This window comes from Lutra lutra, chromosome 1, assembly GCF_902655055.1.
Source record: "Lutra lutra chromosome 1, mLutLut1.2, whole genome shotgun sequence".
Lineage (NCBI taxonomy): Eukaryota > Metazoa > Chordata > Mammalia > Carnivora > Mustelidae > Lutra > Lutra lutra.
In genome coordinates, this window is record NC_062278.1 from 182,354,750 (window position 1) to 182,377,886 (window position 23,137).

Below are 23,137 nucleotides of genomic sequence, written 5' to 3' on the forward strand. Positions count from 1 at the left end.
TCAGACTGATGTTCCCCAAGTAGGGCTAAAGATGGTCATCAGTATCCCTAAGCTTCTATTCTACCAAGTTAGCAACCTCAGCATCAGAGCTCACCTTAGATAGGTTCAGCGCCACCCAGATTGAATGGCCTAGGAGAGTTTGGGGTTTCGTCAGGAAAAGTCAGCTTGCTGAAGTTAAAGTAACAAAGTGGGGTTGCTGAGCAGATGAAAAGCGTGTGTTCAGTACACTGATTTCTCCTCAAATTCTTATCTTCTAGCACCTCTGTCCTAACCCTGAAATACCTAAGGACGGAGAGGAGGGCTTGCTTCTGTGTATCTCCAAGATCCCATGGGGGGACACACTTGGAATAAACAAGCAGGAAATGTTTGTAAGAGTGACAGAATCACCCCAAAGCCAAGAAGCTCAACACTGAGGGGTGATGTGTTTTTAAGTATTTTCCATCCCAGAAAAATTTGAATTTCCTTTCAGAGTCTCCGTTTCCTTATTTGAACAAGTCCCCTCGATCCCTGCCTCCTTCCTTGCATGGAGTCTGCTAAAATCTTACTGCATTAGCTATCTCTTGCTGTGTAACAAATCAACCCAGGACTGAACAGCCTGAGAGCAACTGCATTTTTCATCTCATAATTGCCATAAGTGAGAAATCAGAGTCCTCTGATGGTGTTGAAGGTATCTGCCAAAACCTCCAGTCATGTCAAAGCTCTGCCAGGGAGATGTCTACTTTCCAGATGACTCACGTGGTTTTTTGCAAAATTCAGTCACTTACTGTCTTTTGGACTGTGGGTCTTAGTTCCCTGTGAGCCAATAGCTCACAGGGAGGCCTCCTCCAGTTCCTTGTCCTTTGAGCCCCTCCATGATGCTACTCACACAATGGCAGCTGATTTCCTCAGAGTGAGAGGGAAAGAGCAGAGTGCCAGCAAGATGAAAGTTACCGTCTTTTGTCATGACAAAAGGAGGTCATGACATCCGTCATCCCTTTTGCCATATTCTGTTTTTTAGAGCGAAGTGCTAGGTTTAGCCTGTACTCAAGGGAGTTAATTACATGAGGGCACAAATAGGAGGAATATTTGGGGATAATGGCAGGCTATCAAAAATGCAAGACACTGTTGTGTCCCCTGCAGTTAGCCCCAGTAGTTTTTCATGTGATGACAGTTCCAACACTGACTGACTGACTGCACAGTGCCTCACTGTGACAGGCTTCTGAGGCCTCGTGGACTCAGTGGGAAAGAGTACCATCATCGATTAGTGATGTCTGCCATGGGTGAGACATGGGGGAACGGAAGCCTAAATCCACATAATGCTGAGCCCCATTCTAACAGCGTCGAAGCAAGCTTGCCCTGACCTAATAGACATAACAATTTCTCTCTGGCACCAATCAGAAGAAATGATGCGCTGGTGAAAATTCACCTATCTGATAGCTGAGGCTGAATCTGCTCTAGTCAAATAACACAGCTTGAGTTACTGCGAACAACCGATGCCTTGTCTTACTGGCTTTTTTTTTTTTTTTAAACATATGCCCACATCCATACTGAGCCATTCTGTTCATTTGCATCCAGTTTCCCACTACAAACATGTTTAAGAAGTGGAGGAAGGCATATTTGTTCTGCTTTTTGGTTTGGTTTTAAGGGTTGGGTGAGGAGCTTGGCCTGGTGGCTGTGATCGGTCCCAGAGTTCCAGGGTTCCAAACGGGTGTCACGATGGCAGGTAACCAAGTCTCCCCATTCTCAGAACTGGTAACTGTAAAGCCTGGACCTGTGGGTAAAGCAACAGAGAGAACACAATCACATTTCGCATGGTACTTTCTCTTCCTCGAAAGAACTAGCAACATGTTTGGTAAATGGAAAAAAACAATAAATAAAATGAAACAAGTCTGATTAAAAACATGTTTGTAAACGCTCCTTTCTTTTTCACTTAAGCAAGAGACTAGAGCTGGTTTCCTTTGACTTTACCCCAGAATAAGTGTGTTTGGAATAATGCAATAAATGGGAGAGAAAGAGCAAGTGTCTCTTGCCTTAAAATATTAAATGATGTTCCCAAAATGAAAATACTGCTCTATTCACTGAATGTTACGGCAACAGGGTTGTGTTTCACAAACTTCTTTAGAAGGCCTGTTGGCTAAATTTAGTATTGCCGTGTCCTTCCTTCTTTCCTTCCTTCCTTCGGTTCCTCTCCTTCCTTCCTTTTTTTTCCTTCTTTCTTTTCAACCCAGTTGTATTCAAGGCTTGGGAGTTGACAGTGGAGTCCACAAAATGCAAAACAAAGAACCAAGACCAAAATAAGTTGTATGTGTGCTTTATTTGAGAGTTTATTTTTGTCCCTTCTCTTTGGATTGCTCTGTGTGCCGTGAGGGAACCAGAGCTACCCTGAGACTGAAATTTGCTGAGAGAAGGAAATCTCCACTCCCAAACTCCTCCAAGGCCCTCCAGGAAACCAGTCTTCCCGGGGTTCACATGTTCGTATGGCCACATGTCAAACTCAATCTGTTACAGGGCGTACAACCCCCCAAATCAGCATCTCAGGAAATGTAGCCTACATCCTGTGGCCATCTGGAGCCGGCTTCACCGAGACGTCTGTTTTTCACCGGGGAAGTTGCAGAAAGGGTTAATCAATCACTGTGCCAGTTCAAACACCAAGCTCCCTCCTACCTCCTACTCGCAGCCGCTCTCCCTCCCCAGCCCCAGAGCCGGCTGAACGAGGCCCCACATCAAAGCTGGAAACTCGAAGCAAATGTGCCAAAAGCCCAAATGGAAGTGGTGGAATTGGAGATGCCTTTATTAAGTGTCACTTCTTAATCCAGCCCCCAACCAGGCGGAGGCGACGACTGTCACACCCAAAGCAGGATTTAGACACGCTGGGTTGGGTGGAGAGTAGGGCTCCCCAGCGAGATTTCCAGTTCCCCCCTGAAAGTTGTTTCTTTAATAACTCACCTTGAGAATGTGGCTGGACCAAATGACAGCAGCGCCGCCTCGACGGGGTTCCAGAACAAGCTATGCCCTGGTGCCCTCCCATGGACTCCCTCGGAGACGTGAGGGCGGTCAGTCTGCTCTTCCTTCTTGAACATTTCTTTGAATTGGACACAGATGATAATGCCTCCACTGTTGCATAGGTCCTCTGAGAAACTGAGGCTGGTGGGTTCTGTTACCTTTCTTGTCCTGGTTCTTTACCCTGTAGTGAGAACATTGTCATTATCCCTTAGGGTCATGAACAGGCGTGGTTACACTTCCACTTTCCCCATCTCTTGCAAATGGGGGCTTCGCAGTCAGATGGGCTTGAGTGAAAAATCATAGCTGTGGTGCGGTGTGCCTGCAGGGTTCACTTTTCCTGGTCTCCACTCTACCCTCTGTAAAATGGGGACAAATCAGCATTCCTTGAGGAATCTGAGTTGCTGAGAAGATTCGTGAGAAAATGCGTGTGAAGGCTCAGGACAGCACTGGCCTGTTAATAAACACTCTATGTAGCTGCTTCGTGACTGTTGTCGATCACATATTCATTCAGCAAACATTCTCCAGATGCCCTCTCTGTGCTAGACACTGGCTTAGGCACTGGTGGCAGTGATGAACAAAATAGGCAAGATCTCGGTTTCCACGGAGTGTGTGATCTCATCAACAGAGAATTTAAAGCACACGAATGAGTAGACAAGAACACGTAGAGGCTACTGTGATAAAGTCCTGAGGCTGTCACATGGAGACTAGAAGCTCTGGAAAGTTCCTCTGAAGAGGAAAGGACTGAGTCCAAGATCTGAGTCTCAGGAGACACGAGGCATGTGAGTATTCCAAGCAGAGGCCATGATTCAGGACAGAGCTTGGCATGTAATCTGTGGACAGAAAGAAGGCTGATGTTCTCAGAGCACAGGGAGAAGGACGTGGCAGTGGCCTTATTTCTGTACAAATTTGAAGTGTTCACAGGACTCAAGGAGTAATTTTGTACTTCACTCCCTACCCCCCTTCCTTCTCAAATCTGCCCGTCTGTCACTCAGGACAAGGGCAGAGTTCCTTGATCCATCCCTCTGCCGCCCAGAAGCCCCCTCTGGCATTCATAAAGGCACAGATTGTTTCCAAGAGAAATGCAGAACCTCAGAGCCAAGCAGCTTTGAAATCTCTGGAGGGAACTTCACACACATGCCAAAGAAGGCAAAGTAGAAACATATCTTTTTTTTTTTTTCTCCTTTCCCAGAAGTAAAATGGACATTGTGACTGTTACAATACACGGTGACTGAAATCTCAGCTTCATTCTCTTTGGTTTTTCATGCCTGCTACAAAGGGCTAAACATCCAATTACTATCTGCGTCGCTTTTCTGTGAGGTTCTGTGTGTTCTGACAGAGAGAACACGCCATGAGGAATTGTGTCCCACGACTGGCTTTTCAGCTCTGCACCTTCATCGCTGTGTGACCCTAGTTAATTTACTGACCATCTCTGAGCAAAGCCTCTCTTTCTTCATCTGCAAACTAGAGATCTTAATATTTGTGCTGTAAGAATTCCGTTAGACTTAGTAGGCAGAGCACTTAACATTGGTCCTGGCAACAGGTAGGGACCCTGAGCGAGGAGGCATCTGAGCAGAAGTAACAGTAATGTAAGTCCCTCGCTCAGGGCACAGCAAAGTGCTGCCCATGTGCCAAATGAGGACTACCACAGTTTTTATAAATAAAGTTTTATTGGAACACAGCCTCACCTCCTTGTGAATCCTTTGTCTGCCACTGCTTTCCTGCTACAACAGCTGAGTTAAGTAGTTACAACAGAGGCCATAGAGGGCCCACAGAGCCCAACTTACTCTCTGGCCCTTCGCAGAAAAAGTTTGCCCATCTTTGCTCTTGACTCCAAATGTCGATGCCTTTTCTAGTGTTTTGAGATGCCTGAAACTTTGTTCCGTGTCACAAGTTGTCTTGTGTTCTCTGTCGTGACTTGCTCATGGCAGGCAGTTACTACAGTGATTCGTTTGAATTACACACACACACACACACACACACACACACACACCCCTATTTACCAATCTTGGTGTTGCTCAGCCTTTTATTCTTCCCAGAGAGCCTTTCCTTCTGTTGCATATTCTTTTTTTTTTTTTTTTTTTTTTTTCAGACCCTTTCGGCCCCTTTATCTGTGTGGGGCGGACAGATGCTGTAGGTTTGCAGTCACCCACGTCACCTTTGCCCTTTGCCGGATCTCATGTTCCTGGGTTGAGCAGACCCTGCTGACCAGCCGGCGCCTGTGCCTTCTATCCTACCCTCTCCGCCCCTCCCCCGCAGGTGTCAAACTGTGGAAGTGGCTATTGAGACCTTCTAAATGTCCCCAAGCAAGAATTGCAAATAATAGACCAGCCAGTAGGGGTCAGATGGTGGGATGCTAAGCCAAGCAGCCGGGACTGTGCTATCTATCTTACTCTACCACCCCTCACCCCCTCCTCCTCCTAACTCCATGTCCTGCCACTTTAGCTTGGCTTCTTCCAGCCTAGACCCCCTGGCCTCCTTCCAGTTCCTCAGTCACCCGCAGTCACTTGCTCTAGCTGTTCCCAGTTGGAGTACCTTCCCTCAGACAGGGGACCTTCTCTCATGAAACTTCTCCTTGAGTGCTGCCCTGACCACCACACTGAATACTTCAACCAGCCAGCCCTAGGAACATTCCTGCTGGATCTCCCAGGGGAGCTTGAGTTCTCCCATAGCATTTCTGACCTTCTGCCATACTCTACTGCGTGCTTATTATGCTCATTGTTTATCACTGATCTCCCCCATCATAGTCCCCAAGAGCAGGGATCGTGATGTGTTTTGCTCCTTGCTCTATTCCAATCGAGCCCAGAACTTACGTATTTACTGATTTACCAAACACACTGCACTTATTCTGTGCCTGACACTGTTCTAACCTCTTTAAACATACCTACTTACTTATTTAGAGCTCTTACAGAGCTCTTAATGGTGGGTACTCAATAAATCATCGCAGAATTGGGAGACTAGAGAGAGACAGCAATGGTTCTGGAGTCAGACAGAGTGACATCCCCGCCTGCGCTCTTGACACATTCCTGCTGTGTAACCCTGGGCAAGTCACTTGAACTCTCTGAACATCAGTTCTTTTTCGCTGAGAAAAGAGAAATGAGAATTCTCATTCGAAGAGTTGATGGGAGGGTTAAAGAGGACGTTGTTGGAAAGGTCTTGGTATCATTTGTGGCACAGAGAATGAGCTAATGGTGGTAGCACTTTGGTAGTGATGGTGCCGTGTCACTAAGCAGTCTTGAACTGCCAGGCAGGCCGTGATTTCTTGTTTCTATCACCATCCCTCTTTCTGCAAAGAGCAGCAAGACTTATTAGGATCATCCATAAATGTCAGTTCTTCAAGCCAAATTAAGGAAGGAATTGGAAAAATTTTCTTGGGTGAAGTTTCCTTGAAATTATGGGAACTATTTCAAAAATTTCAGTTCTAGTAGCTTTCGTGTGTGTGTGATATTGTGGTAAGAACACTTAACATGAGATCTACCCTTTTAACAAATTTTTAAGTGTGTAATACAATTATTAACTGTAGGTACAATGTTGTACAGCAGATCTCTAGAACTGGGTGACTTTGTATAACTATAACTTTCTACCTATTGAAAAGTTCTACCCCATTTCCTCCTCCCCACAGCCCCTAGAGACCACCATTCCACTCTCTGCTTCTAGGAGTGTGATGATTTTAAATACATCGTATAAGTATTTGTATTTGAGATACTGCATCTAAGCGTTACAGTGTTTATCTTTCTGTGACTGATTTTCCCACTTAGCATGAGGTCCTCCAGGTTAGTCCCTGAAGCCTTGGGTGGCAGGATTTCCTTCTCTGTTAAGGATGAATAATATTCCACTGTATGTATGCTGCCTTTTTTCATACCCTCAAAGAAAACCTAAGAATGAGTAATTTAAATTTAAAAATGGACTTATTTAGCTATTCAACAACCATTTTGTGTATTTATTGAACACCTGATGTGAGCTAAAAGCTTTGTCCCAGAAATTGAGGACACATGGTAATTACTCTACTTTGGGTAACCACTATCCTACAGGTCACACTGGTATAGTGACGATGGATGGGCTAACCACATGATAAGTGTTCTGATGAGGAAATACAGACCCAACAGACATGCGCATCTCCTGTGGTTAGTGGCCACCGATCGCTATCTTTCAAGTCCCAGATACTGTGCTGTACACTGACGGGTGTTCATATTGACGGTGTACCTGTGATGTACTTTCTATCATTATTCACTTTTTGTAGGGAGCAAATGAAGTTTAAAGAGGTTAAACTGTCCGAGACCAGTTAGTAAGAGACAGAGGCAGGAATTAAACTCCAAGCTCAAGCTCTTTAACCAGGCATAGATCAGTAAGTGGCTGACACTAGTTCTTCCTACGTATAGTTGACGGGCACTTTCGGAGTTCATTGCCTTTTTAGAATGTGTTTTCTCATCTGTACCACTGTAAGACCATTAGAAGAAGTACAAAAGACAATAAACAGAAAGTCATGAGCTAAGACCTAGCCCATGGTTTGCAATAAATGTTAGTTCTCATCCCTCTTTCTTCTTAAATAACTTTTTGATTGTAGAGTCCTAAGTGGATGTAAAAACATATACACCAAATAATTACATTAATAACAGCTAATATCAGTGAAGTATTCCCTATGTGCAAGGCACGGTGTGAAATTCTTCTCATGGATGAACTTACTGTTATCAGCACAATAACCTTTTGGGTAGTTGCTATTATTATTATCTCTTTCTGCGAAGGAGACAGAGGCACAGAGATACTAGATAAATCTCCCAAGGTCACAGAACTCTTACAGGGCAGACCAGGATTTAGTCCCTGGTGGTCTGGTTCCAGAGCCTGCTCTTAACCATTCTGTCATCTAAATGCCATCCAGAAAAGGGTGGAAGATACCCTTAGAAGTGGTTACTGGTGGTAGTGGTACCACCATTTTTAAGATTCTAAAAACCTAGGTGATTTACTTGTTCTCAAAATAATGCAATAGTATTTATACATTTATTTTCACACTGGATAGATTTTTCTGCATCATTAGCCTCATGTAGCTGATGGTCCCATACATTTCCCTTGTAACATCAGTCAATCTCATGATAAGGTCTGCATTATTTTTCTTAGAATGTACTCCTCTCACCCCTCTCCCCCCACCCCACCACCATCAGCTAGCTCAGCATTGGTACACAACCAAGTACTGTAAATGGGCCCCCAGATCATTTCAGCAAGCTTGCAACACCTCCCAACATTTGTAATAGAGCTCGTGATTTAATTTTGGAATGAAAGATTGGGAAGCTCTCTCCATACTGCTACTCCCCAAAGCCACTCAGATATTTCTATGTCATTAACTAAAAGTCATGTCCACTTTCTCAATGATTCTGTCCAACTCAATAAAGCATGTCATCCAAATTACAGAAAATACTTTCCATTCTCCCACAGGATTACCCCAAAAAGACTTAAAGACAAGGAAGGAGGAAGGGAAGTCATTCCTTTGTGCTCCTTTTCAGAGTTGCAAACCTCAATCAGGGCCCCCAAAACTTGAGTTACCTCATCTGGACGCCGCTTTGCAAATCAATTGGTCCTTTCTCGGGCAATGAAATATTTGCTAACTTCTTCTAATGAGTGTGGTTTTGCAGACTGTAATTTCTCCGCAGCTACATTGCCAGGGCAGGTTTCAACAGAAATATGCAAACAATAAAGCACGACAGGGCACGCAGAGTTGGGTCATAAAATGCACGTCCCCTGTGTGCTGTGAGGCAAGATGCCAGCGGCCTTGTGCCCTCAGCCACCTGTGTGCGATTCCAGCCGATCATCTGTGACTCACTGGAGGCTGATCAGACTGTTTCTGTCCCGAGGCCATTTTATTATAACATTCGGTTGTGAATTTCATTAAGTTTTACAGTCCGACACGTGTGTGTTTATAACAAAAGCTATCTCCCCTTGTGGGATGACATTGGTTTTTATAAAACAAAAATTAAATCCAAATCTAAGCTTACGGAGGTTTAGAAAAATGTGTGTGAAAAACAATAGGAGATAAATTGTCAGCATTGACCAGCATGAAATGTAAATCAGTGTCCAGGGGGAGACTTCAAGAGCCATTTCTGGCATCACTCACGATGCCGTAGGAAACGTAGATGGGGACGTCATGGAGGCGTGCTCTATGGGCCACTGAGTAGCTGGATACTGAACCCAGCCAGGGTCAAGAAACACCCAAGGAGGAAAATACAGAATTTTGCCCAGGCAGCCAAAATAGCAGTATTTCATTCTTCATTACAGAAGCGGGCAGATCTGAGTTACCCTCTCCCTCAGTGCTAAGGGAGAGTCAGGGATCCCTGCCTTTGAGCTTCGCGCCCTTCTCAGGGTGATGCTGATTCAGGGGAGGCACAGGGACCCATTAGATACTGTGTTTCCCCTCTCTGTCTCATGGTACAAAACAGTTAGGCCTCAAACCCTCTAAGAATGGCCATATCTTATATTTGGGTGAATTGTTGAGTTCAGGAGCTGGCAAATGTTCCTGGTCGGAAGCCAGTATACATAGAGTAAATATATTGAGCTTTCCTGGCCCTACGGTCTCTGCCCTTAGTCCTCAACTCCGCTCCTATAGTCCAGAAGTGGGGATAATACATACATGGAGGAACATGATGAGGTTTTAAGAAGGATTTTTTTCTTTAACTGAAATTTGTATTTTATTTATTTTCACACATTACAGAACATTATTTTCTTTTTTAAATGAAAGCATGGAAAAATTTGAAAACCATCCTTAGGTTACAGATTTGGTCCATACAAAAATAGATTTGGCCTATGGGCCATGGTTCGCTGATCCCTGATCCCTGATCTATCAGAACCCCTGGGGTGGACGTGGGAGATTGCTACTGGGTAAACTGGCCAGCTTTGCTCCTTTGCTTCAGTAAGTCTACTTCTCCAGTGGGCTGGAACAGAAACCTTCAAGAGGTCAAAAGCCAGTGGCAACTTTCTCATTGACATTCGGATATTTAATAGTATACTCAACCTGGTGCAGGTGGGTGGTACAGTCAGATAAGCGACTGACTCTTGATTTCAGCTCAGGTAGTGACTTCAGGCCCATGAGATCAACTCCTGCGTGGGGTTCTGCCCTCAGTGTGGCATCTGCTCGAGATTCTTTCTCCCTCTTCTTCACTCATGCTCTCTCTCTCTTTCTAAAATAGATAAATAAATCTTTAAAACATAATATACCCAACCAAAATTTTTGTGGATTTTTGTGGAGATCACTAAGTATATTTACTTTTGACTTTTATAAAGGTAGTTAATAACCATTGTTACCTCACCTGATCTCTAGCACGATCTATTTCTCCCTGCCTATGTGGTCCAAAGCCCTATTCCACAAACCTTAAGAAGAGATACAGTTGCTACAACTGAAATCAAGTTAGGGCAAATTCTCTTGTTCAGCCAGTAGTCACTCCTCTCCCCACTCCAAGGGAGAGGTAGTCTCCCCTCACCCCACCCCCTTCTTTGATGTTAGGTTTGACCAGATGACTTAATTTGGCCAGTGGAGGAAGAAAGGTGGCAGTTCAGGCATAGGCCATGCGAGGAATGGCATGTTCCCATCAGCCCTTCAGGAGTTTCTGAGCTCCTGTATGAGATGATTATGCCCCGAAGAGCAGCCGTCCCTTCAGCTTGACCCCAGCATGTGAGACCCTGGAGTCAGCCTCACTTTGACTGACAGCCTTGAGCAGGGCCACCCCAGCTGACCCACAGACTCAGCCAGAAGCAGGGCTGTACCCGCCAAGCCACAGTCCAGGGAGCCAGAAATGAATGCTTACGGTTGCATGTCCCTGAGATTCGGAGTGGTTTGTTTTGCAGCATAATTAAGGCAATAGCTGACTAAAACACAAGTTAATGGCAGAGCTGAGACAAAACCCCAAATTTCCTAAACCCAACCTGCTTTACTTGCCATTTAACTAGAAGGAAAATAAATTCACAGAAGACAGCTCCTGGCTGTAGGATATCTTGTTGGTGTGGCCTCACAGTCACCATTTCCAGAACAAGACAGATCGGGTATTTGTGGGGTGAAATTATTGACGAACCCTATTCTGTGTCAAGCCCTTGAGCTCGCCTGGCATGTGTGCCACTCCTCAACCACGTCCCGATGCCCATGCTCTTGGCTTCTTTCGTGTCGCCCCTCCTCCTTTATATAATTGTTGTATTTCTTTTTCTTTCTTTCTCTCTTTGTTTTGACTGCCAGCAAAGCTTGGCACACTGTGATAAAGAAACCTCTTTTTGTTTATCTTGAAAATGGATGTGAGAGAAAAAGATCATGTCTCTAAGTGGAAAGGCAGTGTTAGAGAGAGAGAAGGAACATACCCTTAAATTACTAAAGAATGATTCAAGTCGCATCAGAGGGCACAAAAGAAGCCCTTGGGAAGACTAATGAAATTGGGGGTGTCTAGAAGTTTCCGTGCTCATATGCACATCTTCCATCTGTCCAGAACCAGCTCACTTCGTGCTCTTGAAAAGTTGTAAATTTGGTGCTAAGCTCGATTTAATGATTGGCCTAAATAGGGTCGATATTTAGCACAGAGGTTGTATACTTGAGAAGGACAATTCAGAAGAAGAGAAAATGGATTCAGTGAACTGCCCTATTTTCCCCTGTTGTCATTAATAATTTTCCCTGGGCACAGTGGTTTAAGAGGATAACATGTCTAGGAAACCATTTGGGTTTTTCCCTGTTGGTTCTGTAGCCATTAAAATCATTTTAAAAAACAATTTCAAAGGGGTGCCTGAGTGGCTCAGTCAGTTAAGCATCTGCCTTCAGTTCAGGTCATGATCCCAGGGTCCTGGGATGGAGTCCATTGTCAGGCTCCCCACTCAGCAAGGAGTCTGCTTCTCCCTCTTTTTCTGTGTGCTGCTCTCCCTGCTTGTGATCTCTTTCTCCCTGACAAATAAATAAATAAAATATTTTTAAAATAATAATAAATAATAAAAACAATTTCAAAAACTAAGTATGTTCCCTTTATTTTTTTTAATTTAATTTTTTTCAGTGTTCCAAAATTTATGTTTATGCACCACACCCAGTGCTCCGTGCAATACATGCCCTCCTTAATACCCACCACCAGGCTCACCCAACCCCCCATCCACCTCCCCTCCAAAACCCTCAGTTTGTTTCTCAGAGTCCACAGTCTCTCATGGTTTGTCTCCCTCTCCTGTTTCCCCCAACTCACTTCTCCTCTCCATCTCCCAATGTCCTCCATGTTATTCCTTATGCTCCACAAGTAAGTGAAACCATATGATAATTGACTCTCTCTGCTTGACTTATTTCACTCAGCATAATCTCTTCTAGTCCCGTACATGTTGATACAAAACATTCTTTCTGATGGAGACAATATTCCATAGTATATATGGACCATATCTTCTTTATACATTCGTCCATTGAAGGGCATCTTGGTTCTTTCCACAGTTTGGCTACTGTGACCATTGCTGCTATGAAGATTGGGGTACAGATGGACCTTCTGTTCACTACATCTGTATCTTTGGGGTAAATATCCAGTAGTGCAATTGCAGGGTCATATGGTAGCTCTATTTTTAATTTCTTAAGGAATCTCCACACTGTTTTCCAAAGTGGCTACACTAACTTGCATTCCCACCAATAGTGTAAGAGGTTTGCCCTTTTTCCACATCCTCTCCAACACTTGTTGTTTACTATCTTGTTAATTTTGGCCATTCTAGCTGGTGTAAGGTGGTATCTCAATGTGGTTTTGATTTGAATCTCCCTGATGGCTAGTGATGATGAACATTTTTTCATATATCTGTTAGCCACTTGTATGTCTTCATTGGAGAAGTGTCTGTTCATGTCTTTTGCCCATTTTTGATGTGATTAACTGTTTTGTGTGTGTTGAGTTTGAGGGCCTCTTTGTAGATCTTGGATATCAGCCCTATGCCTGTGTGTCATTTGCAAACATCTTCTCCCATTCCATGGGTTGCCTTTTTGTTTTGTTGACTGTTTTCTTTGCTGTGCAGAAGCTTTTGATCTTGATGAGTTCCCAAAAGTTCATTTTTGCTTTTATTTCCTTTGCCTTTGGAGACATATTTTGAAAGAAGTTCCTGTGGCTGATGTCAAAGAGGTTACTGCCTATGTGCTCCTCTAGGATTTTGATAGATTCCTGCCTCATGTTGAGGTCTTTTATCCATTTTGAGTTTATCTTTGTGTATGGTGTAAGAGAATGTTGGAGTTTCATTCTTCTATACATAGCTGTCCAATTTTCCCAGCACCAATTATTGAAGAGACTGTCGTTTTTCCACTGTATATTTTTTCTTGCTTTGTCGAAGATTATTTGACCATAGAGTTGAGGGTCCATATCTGGGCTTTCTACTCTGTTCCACCAGTCTATGTGTCTGTTTTTGTGCCAGTACCATGCTGTCTTGATGATCACAGCTTTGTAGTAAAACTTGAAATCAGGCAGGTGATGCCCCCAGTTTTGCTTTTCTTTTTCAACTTTTCCTTAGCAATTTGGGGTCTTTTCTGTTTCCATGCAAGTTTTAGGATTGTTTGTTCCAGCTCTTTGAAAAATGCTGGTGGAATTTTGATTAGGATGGCATTGAAAGTATAGATTGCTCTAGGCAATATAGACATTTTAACAATGTTTATTCTTCTGATCCATGAGCATGGAATGCTTTTCCATATTTTTGTGTCTTCTTCAATTTCTTTCATGAGTGTTCTGTAGTTCCTTGAGTACAGATCCTTTACCTCTTTGGTTAGGTTTATTCCCAGGTATCTTATGATGACATGATACTTTATATGGAAAACCCAAAAGACTCCACACCCAAACTACTAGAACTTATACAGCAATTCAATAATGTGGCAGTATACAAAATCAATGTGGCAGGATCGAAAATTGAACAGAAATCGGTTGTTTTCTTATACTCTAACAATGGAAAAATAGGGAAATTAGAGAATCAATTCCATTTACTATAGTATTAGTATATTCCCTTTAGATTGCTACCAGTTTCCTAGAAGCATCAATAAAGAGCCATAAATAGGGGTCCTTCTAGACCACTAATAAATGGAAAGATAAAAGCCAGAAAAGCATCTGTAAAGCAAAGTTATGCTTTGAGCATAGTGTAACTCAGCACTGTAAGAAAAGAGCAATCTTGAAAATTAATGGTCTCCTTCATCATAAGTAAAAATGGGTCAAGTCTGCTGACTTTCCTGTGGAAGTAAGAAATTATTCATGCAATGTGATCAATTGTCCTCAGTACGACAATAAGGGCAGGTAATGTACTGGGTCAAATATTGGGACCTCAAATAAAAGAAAAATGGTGGTTTTTAAGCCTGGCGTTTTTTGTTTGTTGTTTGGCTGGTTTTTTGCTTTTTTTTCACTTTTTCTTTAGTTTTTTAAAGATTTTATTTATTTATTTATTTGACAGACAGAGATCACAAGTAGGCAGAGAGGCAGGCAGGGAGAGAGAGGAGGAAGCAGGCTCTCTGAGGAGCAGAGAGCCCAACGCGGGGCTCGATCCCAGAACCCTGTGATCACAACCCTAGCTGAAGGCAGAGGCCTTAACCCACCGAGCCACCCAGGTGCACCTCACTTTTGCTTTAAAAAATCACCAAAGTAAAGATGAGGCAAGCAACCCCATAGCCATTATTGACATCAAAATGAGATTAAGGCAAAGCAAAATCATTGGTGTGTTCTTGTTGGTTGTGCCTGACACCCAGGTTCTGGGGGGTGGGGGGCAAGTGAAGCCCCAGTTCTCCCACAGTCCCCGACCATGCTGCACTCCCTGGTGTGACTTACACCGATGAGCGCAAAGGGAGGTTTACCTTTTCCTAATTCACACAGACACCCTCTAACATCACTAAGTCAAGCATCTGCCGTAGGGGGTGCCATTTTCCTATTCACACAAACGCTCTAATGTGGGCTAGTGGCCTCCCAAGCCAAAGCAAAGTGATTGCCAAATACTACATTTGAGCAACAAATAATACTTAGAATTCTCACCGGTATTGTCAGCATGGCAAAAAATCACGGAAGTGTTCATGAAATTGTGTTTTAATTCTGGGCCTTGTCCAACAATATCATGGAGTTCTGTCAACTGAGCAATAGCATTCTTGCTTTTCATCCACATGGTTTTGCTCTGTGGATGCCATAGTTTGCTGGCTGAGAAAAGACTGGGCCCAGGATTAGTGACTGACGAAATGGTCCTTTGGAAGAACCTACCGAATATGACTAAGCCCATCTAGTTACACTGCTGGTTTATTCATTAGGAACCGGTGTATCTCTTTTAAGCCCAACCCAGATGAGCTTTTAGTTATGGGATGTTAAAGGAGTCCCAAATACTGGTAGTGGGATTTCTTATATGTTCTTGAAGATTCATTCAGGTTTACTCAAACTCTTCCTTACCATATCCATAGTCTGGTAGTTTTCTATTTAAATTTTCTCATTGGAATAACTTAACTCAATGGAATATTTCAAATGCAATACAATTAAATGTGATATAACATTTCTTAAGGGCAATTTTACTTAAAATAAGGCCTGGAAATACTAGATCCTTTTGAACCGGCAGTTCTTGGCAACCTCTTGGCCATGTCTCCTTTCATAATACTCATCTTCATTCAGTCCTTTGTTCTAGAATTTTCCTTCCTGTCTCCAAGTCTCTACACCTACTATTCTTTCTCCCTGAGATCCTCTTCCTTTCTGTCTTCCCCTAATTATTTCCTGTTCATCCTTCACATCCCAGCTCCAGTATGACTTCTTCAGTGAAATCTTGCATGACTTCCCTAAATTATTCTTTCTGCATTTGATTCATAGCCTGTGTCTTCCATAAGTAGGTCAACAAATCTGTATCTCCAGAACCTCAACCAGGGCCCATCACTGAGGAAACATTCACCAGTTGTTAGGATCTAAGTGTTTTGTGTCTACCCCACAAATCACGTGTTGGAACTCTACCCCTCAATGTGATATTATGGGGAGGTGAGCCCTTCGGGAGTTAATTAAGTCTGATGAGGTCTTTAGGGCCTTCCTTACAGAAAGAGGGAAAGATACAAGAGCTGGCTTGCTCTCTCTCTCTCTCTCTGTCATGTGAGGACACAGAGAGAGGCCAGCTGTCTGCAAGTCTAGAAGGAAACTCTCACCGGGAACTGAAGCTGCCACTACCTTTCTTTGGAACTTGCCAGTCTCCAAAACTGGGAAATAAATATCTGCATTTTAAGTCCCCCAGCCTGGTATTTTGCTACAGTAGCCCAAGCAGATTCAGACAGCAACCATTCATTGACGGACAGATGAATGAAAGGGTGAGAGGAAGAGGTAGAGAAGGGAAAATTTATCTGAAGGAAATAACCAGATACCTGTTTAGGATTTAGCCACCAGGATAAGATGAGACCAGTAATGATGAGAGCACCAGGCAGGAAACCAGTACTTTTCACATGAGTATTCTACATGCCTCCACCAGAAACACCCTGCTGTTAGAGGGATGGCCTCAGCATATTGTTAGACACATGAAAAAGGTTGGAAGGCAGTATTTACTGCATGGATCGCACTTTCTTTTAAGAAAAGTATAATAGAACAACACAAATGTGCACAATAATCTAGAACAAGGACTAGAAGCCATCAACACATTAAGAATAGCTGTCTCGGGATGGTATAAATCTGGACAATTCCTTTCTTTTCTTTTGCTCACCCATATTTTCTCATTTCTCCACAATTAGCATGTGCCACTTATGGGCACCATATGTTGCTTTCCTCCCACACAGGCTCCATTTTCCCCTCATGTCTACTTTGAGGCAGCCTCAGTAGCTTTTTGTGTTCTCCAAAAAAGAATCTGCTTAAACTGTGAGCACTGGAGAGCAATGTAAATTCTGTGGAAGTTTTTCAGTGAGACAAAGAGGATGCTTCTACCTCAGAGCCCACCGTGATGATCTCAAAAAGGTCCCCACAAGACAGTCTCTCCTATCCAGGCTCTTTTCTAAGTACCCAGTGGGTTTCCCTCTTTCTCATCCCACCCCCACCCTCGTGTGGCTTCTCAATCTCTCTTGGCCCCTTGCCTCCACTGCAGCTTCTGATTCTTATAAATGTAAAGTCACTTCCTTCTTCTGCATGAAAACTTGTCCCGGCCCCACACTTGCTCCACCTCCACAGCTGGTTGAATGTAACTTCTCAGCAAAGGCCACATTTCCTCAGTTAAAAAAATCCTCAAACCAGCTGCTGAGAAGACACAATTTCATCCATGTTTTTATGCATAAACAATAAAATTTAAACCATAATTATATAAAGATGAAAAGGTTTGTGTGTGATTTATCATTTTCCCACAGAGTACTCTATCACTTCCTAGTGAAGACCACTGCTAGCCTTTAAAGCAGAAAGATTTCAATGAAGAACAGAAGTATAGACCACAGCCTGATCCAAGATTTTGCTGATCTTTCAGGAACATGATCCACTACACATTGGTCTAGTTATCAAATTTCCCATCATCCTCTAGACATTGGTTTTCAGATTCTCCAAGCTGGTAGAACTTTCAAAAATCTTCTTGGTGGAATTATAGGGCATCTTAAAGGGCTTGGCACAAATACAAAAAATAAATCTACCAGAACTCCATTTTCTTTCAGAAGTCCCTACTGTTGAGCCTTAAGAAATTCACAGGACCCCGTATAAAGCCACAGTTCTTAGTAATTGACCAGAAACTAGAAAGGGGCTGAGAATGGCCAAGTTCTAAAGCATTTTCCAATCATTCTAATGCTAATTCACCCAGTTTCCATCCAGAGCTCCCATATATAGCTGAAGTCAGAATTCCTTTCCTTGTTGTAAATAATCAGATGTAACCTTTGTCAGTTTTCAGTAAAAGCAGCTTTCTCTTAACTATAATACGCCAGGTCCTGTGCTAAAGTTAGCATGCATCCTCCCTTCCAGTTCTCCCAATAATCCTTTCCACATTGTACAGATGCCATTCCTGTCACTATTTTATTGGATAGCTAGGGGTTAAATGACCTATATAAATTCCCATAGACAGTGGAGGTTGTGCTTGAAGCAGTGGCTGACATCAAATCTACACTCCTAACTCTTTGAAACATTCCTGCTTCCCCTATAAATTTAAATCTTCTCTGCCTTCATTGTAGCATATAGCTAGAGAGAATTACATGATGTCCTTAGAACAGATGCACTAATATTATATTTGCAAAGAAAGGTTTTCTGTTGCTCTGGCCCACTTATTTTTTTAAGTGACCCCTATTAGATAGCAGTTAAACATCTGTGTTCCCAGATGGTTGGGAAGAACATCATGTGTGTTTCAGCCCCTGACACTGGAACTCCTAGAAACCAAGGAGAGTAAATTCAAGGACTGTTATTATGGAATATATTAATATATCATTCCAAAGTCATGGTCTTCTGAAATTAAAATTGTCATATCCTGTATCTGGTAGAATGTGTGTATACCTACACAAGAGCATAAAATTGTAATTTTCCCAAAAAATTGTTAAAAAGCATATAATAGTGCTCTATCCTTTCTTAACTCTGTAAGCTCAAAAATCTTTAAAATTATTTGTCCTTTAGAATCTGCTGTTAAAACATATAAAGAAAGAATGTACAATTTGTTCTACAAGATAGAATTTTATGAATACAAAACTTCTTACCTTTTCATATAAACATGTAGGCATTTTCTTCCAGGTCAGACTCCATTAACCCTCATGATGTCTTCATACAAGAACTATTTGTAATTCAGCAAAAGACAAAACAAAGTTTTGATGAAAGTGGTAATACTTTGGGGTTTCATTTTGCAAGTACAAACTCAAGGATAAAATTTAAAGAGTATCCTAGTTACTATCCAAAATCTTGACTCCCACTATGAAATATTATTGTCTCACACAGAAATAAAGTACAGAGGGGGGAATTTTTTGACTCACCAGTCTTTCTAATTTTTCTTATATGTGTGCTTATGGTATCAAAAATTAGATATCCAGAGGTACTTCTTTAGCCCTGCCATCCATCCAATTCGAGTTCCAATTTTGGTTCCACTGGACACTAGCTGTGTGACCTTGTGCAAGTTCTATAACCTCAGCTGCTATGCTTATAAAATAAGTATTATAGAGTTAAAGCATGGATGAGATGGGATAATATTTGCAAAGGTCTAATGTCCAGCAGACTGCCCAGCACACAGTAGGTATGTAATGCATAGTCACTGTCATGATTGTGATCATTTCCAACCTTCCTCTAGCCACTTCTCAAAATCTTATTGCCCTCTGTGAATGCAAATCCACTAGTCCTACCCTCATCCTACCACTATGGGATACACAAAGTTCTGGTCATTAACAGCCACAATCCTCAACATGGTATTGTTTAATGAGCCCTTTGGGTCTTCCTTGGCACTCTAAATTTTCTACTACCCACCTAACTCTTGGGCTGAAAATGCTATCTTGGGAAGATCTTTCACATCATGCAAATTTCTGAGATACTACCTAATACTAAGTCCTTATTTTATATTACCTAACTCTCATAAGGCAAGGATTGTTGAGAAAGAACAACACAATACAGATAAGTTTTGATGAGAGAAAAGGACAGGGAAAAGAACTTAGCAAAGTTGGAGTCAAGGGAACACATGTCGGAGGGATCAGCACGCCTACCATTTTTTATGTAACAGAAGAGGTCCCTTGTTTCCTACCTCACCAGTTCAGTGGCTGGTTGTGAGCACCCTTCCATTCACAGTCTGGCTCCCCTTCCAATGCTCAGTCACCAGGACCGAGTCCACATCCATTTTCCCCAACACATACACACCAGACCTCATGAACAATTGTATATTATATTCTCTAGCCCCTTAGAGTAGTACTTTCTGAAATTGTTCACGTGCATGAAAACTGCTTATAGACCTTGTTAAGATGCAGGTTCAGTTTCAGGAGGTCTAGGGTGGGGCCTGAGGTCCTGAATTTCTAACCACCTCCCACGTGATGCTGATGCAATAATGAGGAAAAGAACTCTGAGCTTCCAGATCACTTTCCTGGTGACCTCATGAGTTCTGACAACAAGCCGGTGCAAAGGGAAGGCATGTATTTCATCTCTGTTTCACAGGTGAGGAGGATAAGGTGCATGGCAGTTAGATGCCCTCTGAAAGTCAGGTGGGCAGACATTCAGTCTGAAGCCAGCATTCTTCCAGCAGCACAGTGTGGCCCTCACTTTGATTCTCAGGGCCTTAAGTGTCATTACTGACTTCAGATCAACTCACAAATACATCTTGGAGGAAAGCGAGTGAACGGTGTAGCTAGCTGACTTTTCTCTCTCGTGTTCCTAGATCTGTTATCTATTCCATCTTGCCCGCCTGTTGTCACACTATGCCTCTTGTCCGCTCATAATCTTCACTTTGTGAAAGCATATGGCACAGATGGGCCACTTCACAAACAAATACTAACTGATCTTTCATTTGGGCAAGGCACTGAGTGATGATCTAGGGACAACAGGATAAGATGTGTCCCTGCCCTCAAAGAGCTTTCATGATATCAAAGTCCGACGTCTATGCCAATCGCTAAAGTAAAAGGCAAGCCATGGCAGCACGAGACATGATGTGACAAAAAGAATAAGGGAAGTGAAATGAAAGCGCCAAGAAGAGAGCCATTCGTTTCTGGAGCAGATCAGGGGAGATTCTTCTGGAGACTGTATTTGTGGGTTGACCTTTAAACTAAAGCAGGATTTCGACATGTGGGAAAAAATGTGGAGGAGGAGGAGGAGAAAGAAAAGACAGATTGCAGGCATGAGTAAAGGCTCACTGGAAGATTTTCTCGTTTGAAATGGTTAGTCTCCCTTGCTTCCACTTGTCCATCAGGCTTGTCCATCTGTAACAAAGTCCACAGGAAACGCAATACCTTTCCTCTAAGGTACTGGTGGCAGAGTGTAGTCTGGTATCACTCCCCCTCGAAATGGAACCCGTCCAGATTCCCACATCTCATTCTTCCTGAGTCCAATCCACCTCAGGAGAAGTATTACTTTTCAAGAAGGGACTTAGAGGCTCAGATAACAAATCTCTCATTGGTGAGTCATGTTCTTCTTGGCAATCCAGCAGCCCATGGATATTTCCTTTCCAGCCTCTTTCTTTTCCAATCATCCCTAATGGAAACATTGCCTCATGCCTTCCTTTGCCAAATCCTCTGGCTCACCTGATGCCCAACTTCCGGGATTTCTTGCTTGAATTCAATTTCTGTCTCCCATAAACAAATCACCCAGGCTATCTTCCTTGAGCTATTTGGGTACTAAGCATAGAAGATGGTACTAAGTTATTGCAAGACAATCTTTACTTTTAACATTTTTGGGCTATCCAGTTTAGAAACTAGCAATAAAGAAGGTGAGACAGGCAAAGCACTAGGCAAACAGTATATGGTCAATACATATTAACTGTTGTTGATATTACTGGTTTCCATTTACCAACATGGTTTTGATGAGACCCAACTTCAAGTCGTTTTTCATTTTGCTTAACAAGTGTTCCTTTTTGTGAATTCTCTCCTGATATCTACTTTCAGGAATGTGGAACATTCTAAACAATCTCTGTTATTTCAAAAAGTTGCCTGAACCAATCCCATGTGAAGAAGAAATCCTCAAGAAATAATAGGTGTGTCTGCTTTGAAAGAAAAGGTTCCAGCCTTGTAAATATTGCCCCAGCATCCTTTACCACAACCATTGTTAAAATTTCAAATTACCCCTGACTAGCAACTCTTTAAAATATTCCTATGTGGGGCACCTGGGTGGCTCAGTGGGTTAAGCCTCTGCCTTCAACTCAGGTCATGATCTAGGAACCTGGGATCGAGCCCCACATTGAGCTCTCTGCTCAGCAGGGAGCCTGCTTCCCCCCCCCCCCTCTGCCTGCCTCTCTGCCTACTTCTGGTCTCTTTCTCTGTCAGATGCATAAATAAAATCTTAATAAATAAATAAATAAATAAATAAATAAAATATTCCTATGTTATCTTCAGCAAAGTCTCTCCTTGCCAACATTTTATAAGCTCTTTAAATGAGGGAGAAATCATAGCTACCATCCCTATGGTGAAGTCTTCCTTCCTCTACAGAAAGCATCTGCCAGTTTACCAGAAGTCACTTCCCATCCTTGGAACTCACATCTCAGAATGACGTATAATGTACATGTATTTAGTAGAGAGAAGGTCTATCTGAAATAAGGAAATGTGTATTTTAGGAAGAGTAAGTGTAATCCTATTACTTTGAAATAAAAGTAGCAAAAAATTTATTAAACTACCACTATGTTGACAAGTTAAAATTTCTAATTAGTATGCTAATTTGTAAATTGAGGTCTCTAAAGTGCCCATATTTGAGGTAATCTTGTAGTTGGAAAAGTTTTTCTATTTTTTGACTACCATATTCTTTTTTTTTTTAATGTTTATACATTTATTTGAGAGAGGAAGAGAGAATGTAAGTAGGAAGGGCAGAGAGAGAGAGAGAGGGAGAGAGAATCCCAAGCAGATTCCATGCAAAGCACAGAGCCTGGCACAGGGCTCAATCCCATGACCCTGAGACCAGGGCCTGAGCAGAAACCAAGAATTCAACGACGCTTAACTGCACCACCCAGGCACCCCATGACTACCATATTCTTTTACTGAAAACCTCACAGTTGTTCAGATCAAACAGAATCTTAAATTAGAAGCTATGAAAATAAATATCTTTCTTTCTTATTGGTATTATGTTAATTATGAATAAGTATGAAAATCAATACATTTTTAAGAAAGTAATCTTCAGTTCTTCTCTTTAAGGAAATGCTCCATGAACATATTAGTATACCTCCTTTTTAGTTTATATATATTTTTGCATAATTGAGTTCATATTTGTAATTATTATCATTATAGCATTTTCCACTTAACTAAATTTCTTGGAAAAACTTCATTTCACTAACTATATAGTATTTTTAAATGCTTATGTCTAAACATTTGTACATTCTCTTATTAGTTTATATATGTATTGTTTCTAGTTTTATATTGTAGATAATTCTATAATAAACACTTGTATATAAATTGTTATCTGTACTCTTATATACTGAAGAGAGATTCTTAGAAGTGAACTTATCCAATCAAAAGTACATTTTTTTAACTTGTCATTTTGTCCTAGTTTTAAACTTACAGGTGAGATGGAAGGGAAGTACAAAATAATCCCTTACATGCCTTTACTTAGATTTCCCACATTTTAACATTTCACCACATTTGCTTTACGAATCTCTCTCCCCACCT

The 23,137-nt window shown here is 42.2% G+C and overlaps 2 long non-coding RNA genes across 5 annotated transcripts; one reads left to right on the forward strand and one right to left on the reverse strand.

The window, feature by feature from the left end:
* Window positions 1–1,496: 1,496 nt before the first annotated feature.
* Window positions 1,497–19,852, reverse strand: LOC125088991 (uncharacterized). 4 transcript variants are annotated; one of them, XR_007123830.1, is made up of 4 exons: window positions 19,550–19,852; window positions 18,563–18,636; window positions 16,286–16,399; window positions 1,497–1,750 (listed from the first exon to the last, which is right to left on the reverse strand). It is a non-coding gene; the product is annotated as an uncharacterized LOC125088991 (long non-coding RNA). The 4 variants fall into 4 exon arrangements; XR_007123829.1 differs by lacking the exon at window positions 1,497–1,750 and adding an exon at window positions 13,764–13,865; XR_007123828.1 differs by lacking the exon at window positions 16,286–16,399.
* Window positions 19,853–19,931: 79 nt separating this feature from the next.
* Window positions 19,932–22,135, forward strand: LOC125089084 (uncharacterized). Its single transcript, XR_007123856.1, has 3 exons — window positions 19,932–19,991; window positions 21,431–21,519; window positions 21,971–22,135. It is a non-coding gene; the product is annotated as an uncharacterized LOC125089084 (long non-coding RNA).
* Window positions 22,136–23,137: the final 1,002 nt, after the last annotated feature.